At 36.7% G+C, this 8073-nt stretch overlaps 1 long non-coding RNA gene across 1 annotated transcript; it reads right to left on the bottom strand.

Annotated features, from left to right (window-relative positions):
- Positions 1 to 5247: 5247 nt before the first annotated feature.
- LOC311436778 lies at positions 5248 to 6841 on the bottom strand. The gene is made up of 3 exons (XR_014693084.1): positions 6728 to 6841; positions 6081 to 6124; positions 5248 to 5449 (listed from the first exon to the last, which is right to left on the bottom strand). It is a non-coding gene; the product is annotated as an uncharacterized lncRNA (long non-coding RNA).
- Between the last annotated feature and the right edge of the window lie 1232 nt (positions 6842 to 8073).

Raw genomic sequence — 8073 nt, 5'->3', positions numbered from 1 at the left:
GCTAGAGACTTTTGCCTTGCAGCTCTCTATCACCATCTAGCACAGTGCATAAGATCAGGTTTCATAAACAGCCTGAGCACAAAAATCTTCTCAGATGTTCATACTAACTTCTGGAGGGAGTTTTTTCCCCCCCTCACCCTCACACGATAGCCTGAAAATATTGGTCTATATAGAACAAGTGGGCCTTTATATAGTGTAATAAACAAATACAGCACTCTTCTGGTAGACTTGATCATTGCATACTTTTGTGTCGTTTGGAGAAATTATACCATAAGTTCTCATTTTCCTGACACCCCGGGCAGTGTCTCCTCCATTTATGCACTGAGTCACTTCAAAGAAAACTACTGTGTAAAAGCCTAATGAAAGCAGTAAAACTCATTTTGATGCCCTCTTGATGTGCCAAGGGTTCTGATATAAGTTTTCACAATCATTCCTGCATAAAGTAAAAATCAGTCCCATATCTGCTTTTTTGTTAAATACTAAACCTCAGAAACCAAACATATAATCAAAAATAGGAGCAATGATCAATTCCGCTATGTATCTCTGACACTGATAGAAAAACAGGCTACAGCTAGATACACCTGGATAGAAGAAAAACATACAGAAGTATTCTTCTCAGTCATACAGATGAAATAACCTGTAATGTTTTTAAATGTATATATATATATATATATATACATATACACACATATATATATATACATATATACATATATACACACATATATATATATACACACATGTATTTAGATGTCATTGTACTGACTGGAAAAATATTCACATGATACTTGAAGTGAAATCCATATTGACATCACTGCTTAGTTATGGTGAACAAAAGAATCAAAGTCCTGAGGAAGTAAAAATAAGTTCTCTTGTGCTTTAAAATTATGGATTTTACTAAACCATGCTAAAATATTCAACTTCAATCTTTTTGCAAGTCAACAAACAAGACAGGGGCAAAATCTCCCTCTCACAGACATTTGTCCTCTCATACAAAATTAGTTTTCATTTACCTTAATTTCTTCTGTTTGTTAAGAATGACTAGATCTATTAAAGCTCAGACATGAATTTTAAGATCAAATTACTTTCTCATGAATTTATCAGTATATTAATCTCACACACTAAAAAGGCTTCCTCCCTCTCTATAACTCCTGGAGCAGCAAACCACATATATTTTCCGTAAATATACGTATTTCCCAATAGTCCAGTGTCCACATAACCTTCCTGGTGGTTGGACCACCCCAAACCTTGGTCTTAACTTTGAATGGAAAAGTAAATTATTTCTGTGTTTTATTATTTATTTTTATTTTATTTTATTTTATTTTTATTTTTATTCAAACACTAATTCGTTGGAAAATGTATTTATCTCTTTGGACTCTTTGGCAGTGACAGACCTTGGAAGAGCAGTTTTCAGTGTTCCCTGTCACCATGAGGCTGACTATTCCCAGCTCCCTCAACAGAGATTTGCCCAGCATTTGCCTCCTCACTCTCCAGTTCATTAGGACTTCTCCAGTTACATGTGTATTGATACACATCCACCATAAACAGTCTTGAATGGCTGAGGAATAACTACCAAAACCAACCGAGCAATTACAGATAAGGTGCAGGTCATATTTCTTGATTCACTGATGCAAATTGTTACATCTCAAAAGAACTTCCAAGAAAATAAATGAAATAAAAAGCCCTACGGATACATAAAAAGCTGCAGGATTATTTTCCTAAAGGTAATTCATTTATATAAATTCTGCTTCCCATTTATTCATAATAAACAATATTAGAAACATTTTTCAAAAGCAACAGAATGTAAGCCAGTCTTTTCTTGAAACAGGAATTTTAGACACCCTGAAATGAGAGACATTTGAAAGTTACATTAACAAAGAGTAGCTGCTAATAACTTTAGCTATTTTGTTTGCCTTAAATCAATTTTATATAAATCTTTTACTGTCACAGGCAAAATACATTCCCTGTGCATACTCAGGAAGCTGACAGAGCTGGTCAAAGACTCCTTCTGAATAAAGAAAGCTCCCTTCTGACATCAGAGCAGGACACAGTAACTCATGATGGGTTCCCATTTCAGCACAAGGCAAGCAGGGAAACTCTAGATATGTTTTGATTGTAAGAGATGGACTATCAGATAATCACTGGGATAAAAAGCTCCACAAAGAGAACCAGCCATTTAATTCATAGTATCTTTAAACAGCGTGATCTAAACCAAGTCCTGTTATGACATGTGTATCAATATCAAACTGCTCTCACATGGGGAAATGATAGAAATGTGAAATTAAACTCCTAAATTCCCAGAAAAGAAAATCTAGAGAGCATGACAAAAACATTACAGACAAGAAAGCACAAATATGATCTCAAAATCAAATGGATAAGAGCAGCATCACAAACAACTAGGATGCCAAATCAAAAGATTTTATTATTGTACTATGCCACTGGAGAAAACAGATGACTGTGCAATACCTATGGGAACAGATAAGCATTAATGACAGCATGAGAAAGATGAAAGAGATTAACTAGCTATTCAGGCAATGTGTCCTTCCTGCCTTGACCTATAGTGCAATGCAATGCAACTTATTTTTTACATAAAATACTTAACATGTCTCGTAAAATGCTTTATAGGGAGAGTCAAGTAGGGTAGAGGAAAACTACAAAGACAGACAACCCCCAGAAAAAGTCAAGTAGTTGAGATAAAAGTCTGTACAATTTCCTTGTTCTCCCTACTCTGTCCACACCTCTTATAAAATCAGTGGATTTTTCTTTGTTTTCTATCCCTTCTGTGTCTGCTGTCATACTTTAATTTCACAAAACAGTGTTAGATGCCATGTATATATATATTTGTAATTTACTTATTACATGTAACTTATTCTTCTGCTTGCTGCTGAGTAGAGTTGACTGAAGAGAGAAAATCATAGCTGGCAATCTCCCTTTTTGTGTGCATGCGATGACCCTGATAAATTCAATTTTTAAAGATCCTTAAAATAAAGGGATATTTATCCACTACTCTGAAAACAGAAGTCTTGCAAACAATTTCCCTCTCCTCTGAAATCAAGGCACAGCAAATAAACATACCTAGTTACTCCCAGGAACTGTTACCTAGGTGTTTCCTGTAAAACAGCCAGCACTAAAAGACTTAAATCTACATTTCAAATGCATAAAGTTGCCAGCAGAGTATGAAACATTTATTCTTTCTAGATGATGGCAGCAATTCCTTGCAGTGTTTTGTTTCCTTTTTCTTTTTTTTTTTTTCTTGTGAATTCAAAATTAATAGAAAATCATATTGAACATGTTTTCAGTTAGAAGAACAGATTATCTTTAACAGAGATTGATATATTTATAAAGCAAAACAACAACAATCCAACACCACAAGAATATATAGAATTTCTACTTCTGTTGATTCCTCTGTCTGGGGGGAAATGGTGAGAAATTGGTGGGGAGAGTGGGAGGGGAAAGAGTACAGAGTCATTTCTTGCTGAATGGAAAGCAGGTGCAGATAATACAGCACAGGTCAAACTGCTTCATCTTCCCAAGCACTGCTGCTCAGACCATGGATGATGGAACCTAAAGTAGTCCCATGACGGGAGTAGAAAACACCAAGAGTAGAAATCTGAAGCTAGACTGGCAGTGGAGCCACATGTAACAAACTGCAGAAAATGTTCACATTTCTTGAAGCTATGCACTATTTTACAGCTGGGTTTAGAAGCAGTGATTGTAGGTGAAACTGATAAAGGTAATAATGAAGTCATTGGTTTGCACTGAGATCTGCAGTGCACCCATAGTGCCAAGTCCATCCTGTTATTAGTGGCTTATTCTGATGTCTGTTGAGTTGTGCTTGCAGATGCCAAGACTGAGTTGGGCTCTCTTACACTTATCAAACATGCCAAGCTGCATCAGGTAAAATGGAAAAATAAGGAGGAAGCAATGACAGGAATTGCAATGAGCTGCCATAAAATAAATAGCTGAGCAAGGAGCAAGAGCCACAAATCAAGCAGTGTATTGAAATGAATAAGAGGGTAATGGGCCAGGGCAGGGCATGCATCTATTCTTTTCTCATGGCAGCTGGACCTGTTCACTGATCACACATACATCCTTAAGGAACAAAGTATTGAAATGTCTAAGACAGAAGAACTATTGGCATGCATTTATTTATTTAAAAAGAGATTTGAATAAATTATGGAACCAGGTAATGACAGCAACGATACCTTAAAATGCAGAGAAAAAAAAAAAACAGTGATGGATATTGGCAATAGCTTTGTATTGATGGCTGGTGGAAGCAGGAGCTACAGAAACTCTGCTTCATGATATCCATGCTTTCCATGGACCACATCTAGCAGCATTTGAAAAATCAAACCTGGATCACAAAGACAGCCACAGTATAAAGTTTTTGTTCATATAATAACACATACTGTCCTTTAGTTTTTCACAGTAGCAACTCATACTGCTTGACTTATGAAGAAGCTGGAAATGCCACACCATCCTCTGACATTAGAACATACTGGTGCTGGGGGACTGTCTCTCAGTGTTGGTTGGATCACTGTTAATGAATGATACCTTCCATAGCTCAGTTCTAGTACTGTTCCCAAGATTTCTAGAATTAAAAAGCAGCATTTGCCATTGCCCAAGCTGAATTCCTGAACTGAACCTCTAAACTTCTGTCCCGAGGAATGTTGGGATGGTGCTATTCAGCATTAACAATTTTTTATTTTACAACAAATCTTGCCTCCAGTGGCTGCCAGCAAGCAGTCCAGTACTAGTTGTGAACTTCCAACAGTTCACTGCTCCATAAACCCTCAGCTTGGTGCTTTTGCCCCTGCTCACTGCTTCCTCCAAGAGGCAGGCAGGCATCAAGAGAATGGTGGGAAGTGCCACCAGTCCACAGAAAGAGTGCAGGAAGAGATTTTTGTAATGTGTTTACATCTGTGTATATTAGGACTTAAACTTAGTCTTGATACCATGTTAAACCACAGAAAATGGTAAGTCTCATGAGAAAAAAACAAACAAACAAAAAAAACCAACAAACATTTCAGGCATTACTCACACAGTTTAGTTGTTGCTATTAAGCAGAGATAAATTTAAAGGCAGGAAGAGATGCATGACATTGTCGGGTGTTGGTGATATGGTGGCAGAAAACATATAGTAAGCATCTGTACGTGTCACATCCCTGTTATATCAAGACACAGTAAAGCAGAGTTCTTCATGGAGACTCCAGCTGGGTCACTTCTGATTTTGTCACTGTCACTTGCTTTTGTGCTGTAGCCTGTTGAGCACTGTTTCAACAGCCCTGAAATATCATATATGTGCCTTTGCAATGGCCTCTGCATCCTTCAGAAGTGTCAAGGAGGGCAGGCAGCACCTTGATATGGCCATTCGCCCTCATTTTCCCAAGCAGACGCTGCTCCCTCTCCATTTCCTCACATCAAAGAGCTGCCCAGGGAGGTTCTCAAAACTGGTGAAAAAGAAATACAAAATTTCACTTAGGTGCAATTAAAACTAACAAGGATATCTCACTGCCTAGGGGTAGTAAGAACAAATCTTGTACATTTTGTTGTTTTCAGAACTATTGGTAACTTTCATCTCACCAAAATGAAAGGTCTTCACCACAAACCATACCAAGCAAAGTAAAATTAGATGATCTCTCATTCTACACTTATTCTGTGATAGTCAATGAACATTTTGTTATTCTAACATCTTGTCAAGCATTTCTTGAAGCAAACTTACCTTTCACTAAGGCAAGTTTTTCATTAATTATAGCAAGGAATTCGATTCCACTTACAATTGAAGGGAAATCCAGTTATTTTGACACAAATTCTGCTTGTGTAGGATTAAGTCCTCAATTTTCATTTAAGGCTTAGAACATTATGTAAGACAATAGAAGTAACCTTTAATATCTATCCTCTCAAAACTGTCACTATAGTTCTATACCAAGTGAATTTTACGCAATGTAAAATTATCATAGAGTTTTGCAAAATTATCATAGAATTCTTATGAAAAATACTTAGTATATTCACATGAATGCCAGTGTGTTTAACAATGATTAAGCTTTTACAGTGAAGAGTAAGGAACTATTTATGATTTACCATTAAGGCTGGAATGCTGTCATCTTGAGTTGACACAAATATGACTAAAAGAGAGTAAAAGAGAGAAAGAGATGAGCTGTCATGCATAGCTGACAGTAGGAGCAGCGATAAGCACATGAGGAAGTTGTTACATCATTAAAATCTAAAATCACTGCTCTTCTCTCAATCTTCTTATATTGTATCTTACATACTTTATCACATTATTTCAGCAAGAAAGTTTTAACAAAGTTTTTTAATACAGTAAAATGCACGTATGTACTTGTCCATAATTTACTTCTAAGCTATTATTGATTTTTTTCTCCACAGGGAAGCATCATTCAGTTGTTCACATTGGTAGCAAAGAGCCTCAGAACAGAACTTAAGCAGAAAATCATTTCCCTATCCTGTATTAGATATTTCAGATGGATTCCCAGCTCATACTTGTTAAAACAGAATGCAGTTAGATTTTTTTCCATGATTTGAAAAGGTTTCCTCTTCCAATTCAAGTTGATTGGAAATTCATTTCCTAAAAGTGTTCCCACACTTCACCAGTTAACCATTGAGCACTGCCCCATGCCTTATTTAATGGAATAGACATGCCTTAAAAAGTGCTTTCTATACTTTCTAATCCAGCTAATAAAATTTTGTGACCATTTTTTGAAACTTACAAAAAATTAATATTTCCAATAACTTGTCCTCTGAAAACAGGGTTCTTTCATGATGTATCTAAGTGGGAACTCAGAGCCTGAGATACTTAAAATCCAAAATTAGGTTTAAAAATCTTCATCACTGTATTTCAAGGCTTCAAACTTTAGTGTCTTAGAGTTATGAGGTATTTTCAACAAATTTATGTTTCGTCATATTTGTGTAAATTACAAATGTAAATACTTCCTGAAGGACATAACATTCTGAATAGCTTGAATATGTAACTTATTAGTTTGCAAGGAGGAACTTTGCATTAGCTCCTACGGAAGGAAAAAAGCACAAACCTTATAAATTTAGTCAAGAGAGGTCAGAATGAATCCCTAAATAATCTAAATTGGTTTCATTTCAACTCTCTCTTTCTCTCAGCATGTAAATTATACTTTTTTACAGTTCATCTGGGAGTAGACCCATATCTGTTTGAGGCAAGGAAAGAATAAGCATACACTAAAAATCATTTAACTTTTTGAGCCAAACTGGCAAGAAGGGAAGCATTAATTTAGATGGCCCCTCCTTTTCCCTCTCTTAGTTGAGAAGCTCCAGAGGGGAGCATGGAGAGAGAGAGAAATGCCTGTGATGCACTGCCCCTTTTACAGCTCTTGTCAGGTGCCTGGCATGGGTCAGGGAGAAGCAGATGGCATGGCAGAGAAGTTCGTCACACATTTGCAATATGCTTGACCGCAGTAACATGCTTTCTTGTTAGGAAGTCTTCCTCTGCAAAGGTAAGGGCTTTTTGCACCTGAAGCAGTTTAGCTTAGATGCAGCAGTTTAGCTTTGATGCAGCATCCCTGGGACCAGCCCTCTCTCCAAGCAGCTGCAGATGCCAGGCTCTGCAAAATCAGGGATGCTAGGCTAGTTGTTTAATTAGTTGGGTCATCAGTCATCTAACAGCTTTGACTGGGGGAACTGAGTCACAGCCGAACTTCCATGCTGGCTGGCAGATCATGGATTATTATTCTGTAAACAAGAATGGAGCACCATGTGTGTGATGAATACTAGGGTATTAAATGCATTCCTCCACTTATAACTCAGAGTTCTTTCAAGAATAGTTTTCTGGGAGGAAAAAAAAAAAAAAAAGACTTTGCAGTGTCTACTAGTGATAAGAACACTGCATAATTTTGAGATTTCATGACTCCTGAGTTGTTTTATTGGAAAATAAAACCTTCCTTCAGCCACTAATGAGAATAAGGTATTTATATTTAATAGAGTTTAAGTGGTAGCAGAGAGAAACTGTGTCTTAAATTGAGACTTCAGCTCCTAATTGGTCTTCTCAAACTGTATGAGAATGATTACATGCTGAAGAAAGCCACTG

The sequence above is a fragment of the Aythya ferina genome (assembly GCF_964211825.1).
Source record: "Aythya ferina genome assembly, chromosome: 4".
NCBI lineage: Eukaryota > Metazoa > Chordata > Aves > Anseriformes > Anatidae > Aythya > Aythya ferina.
The sequence above is the reverse complement of the archived record's forward strand: the minus strand, read 5'-3'. Positions and strand labels throughout refer to the sequence as shown.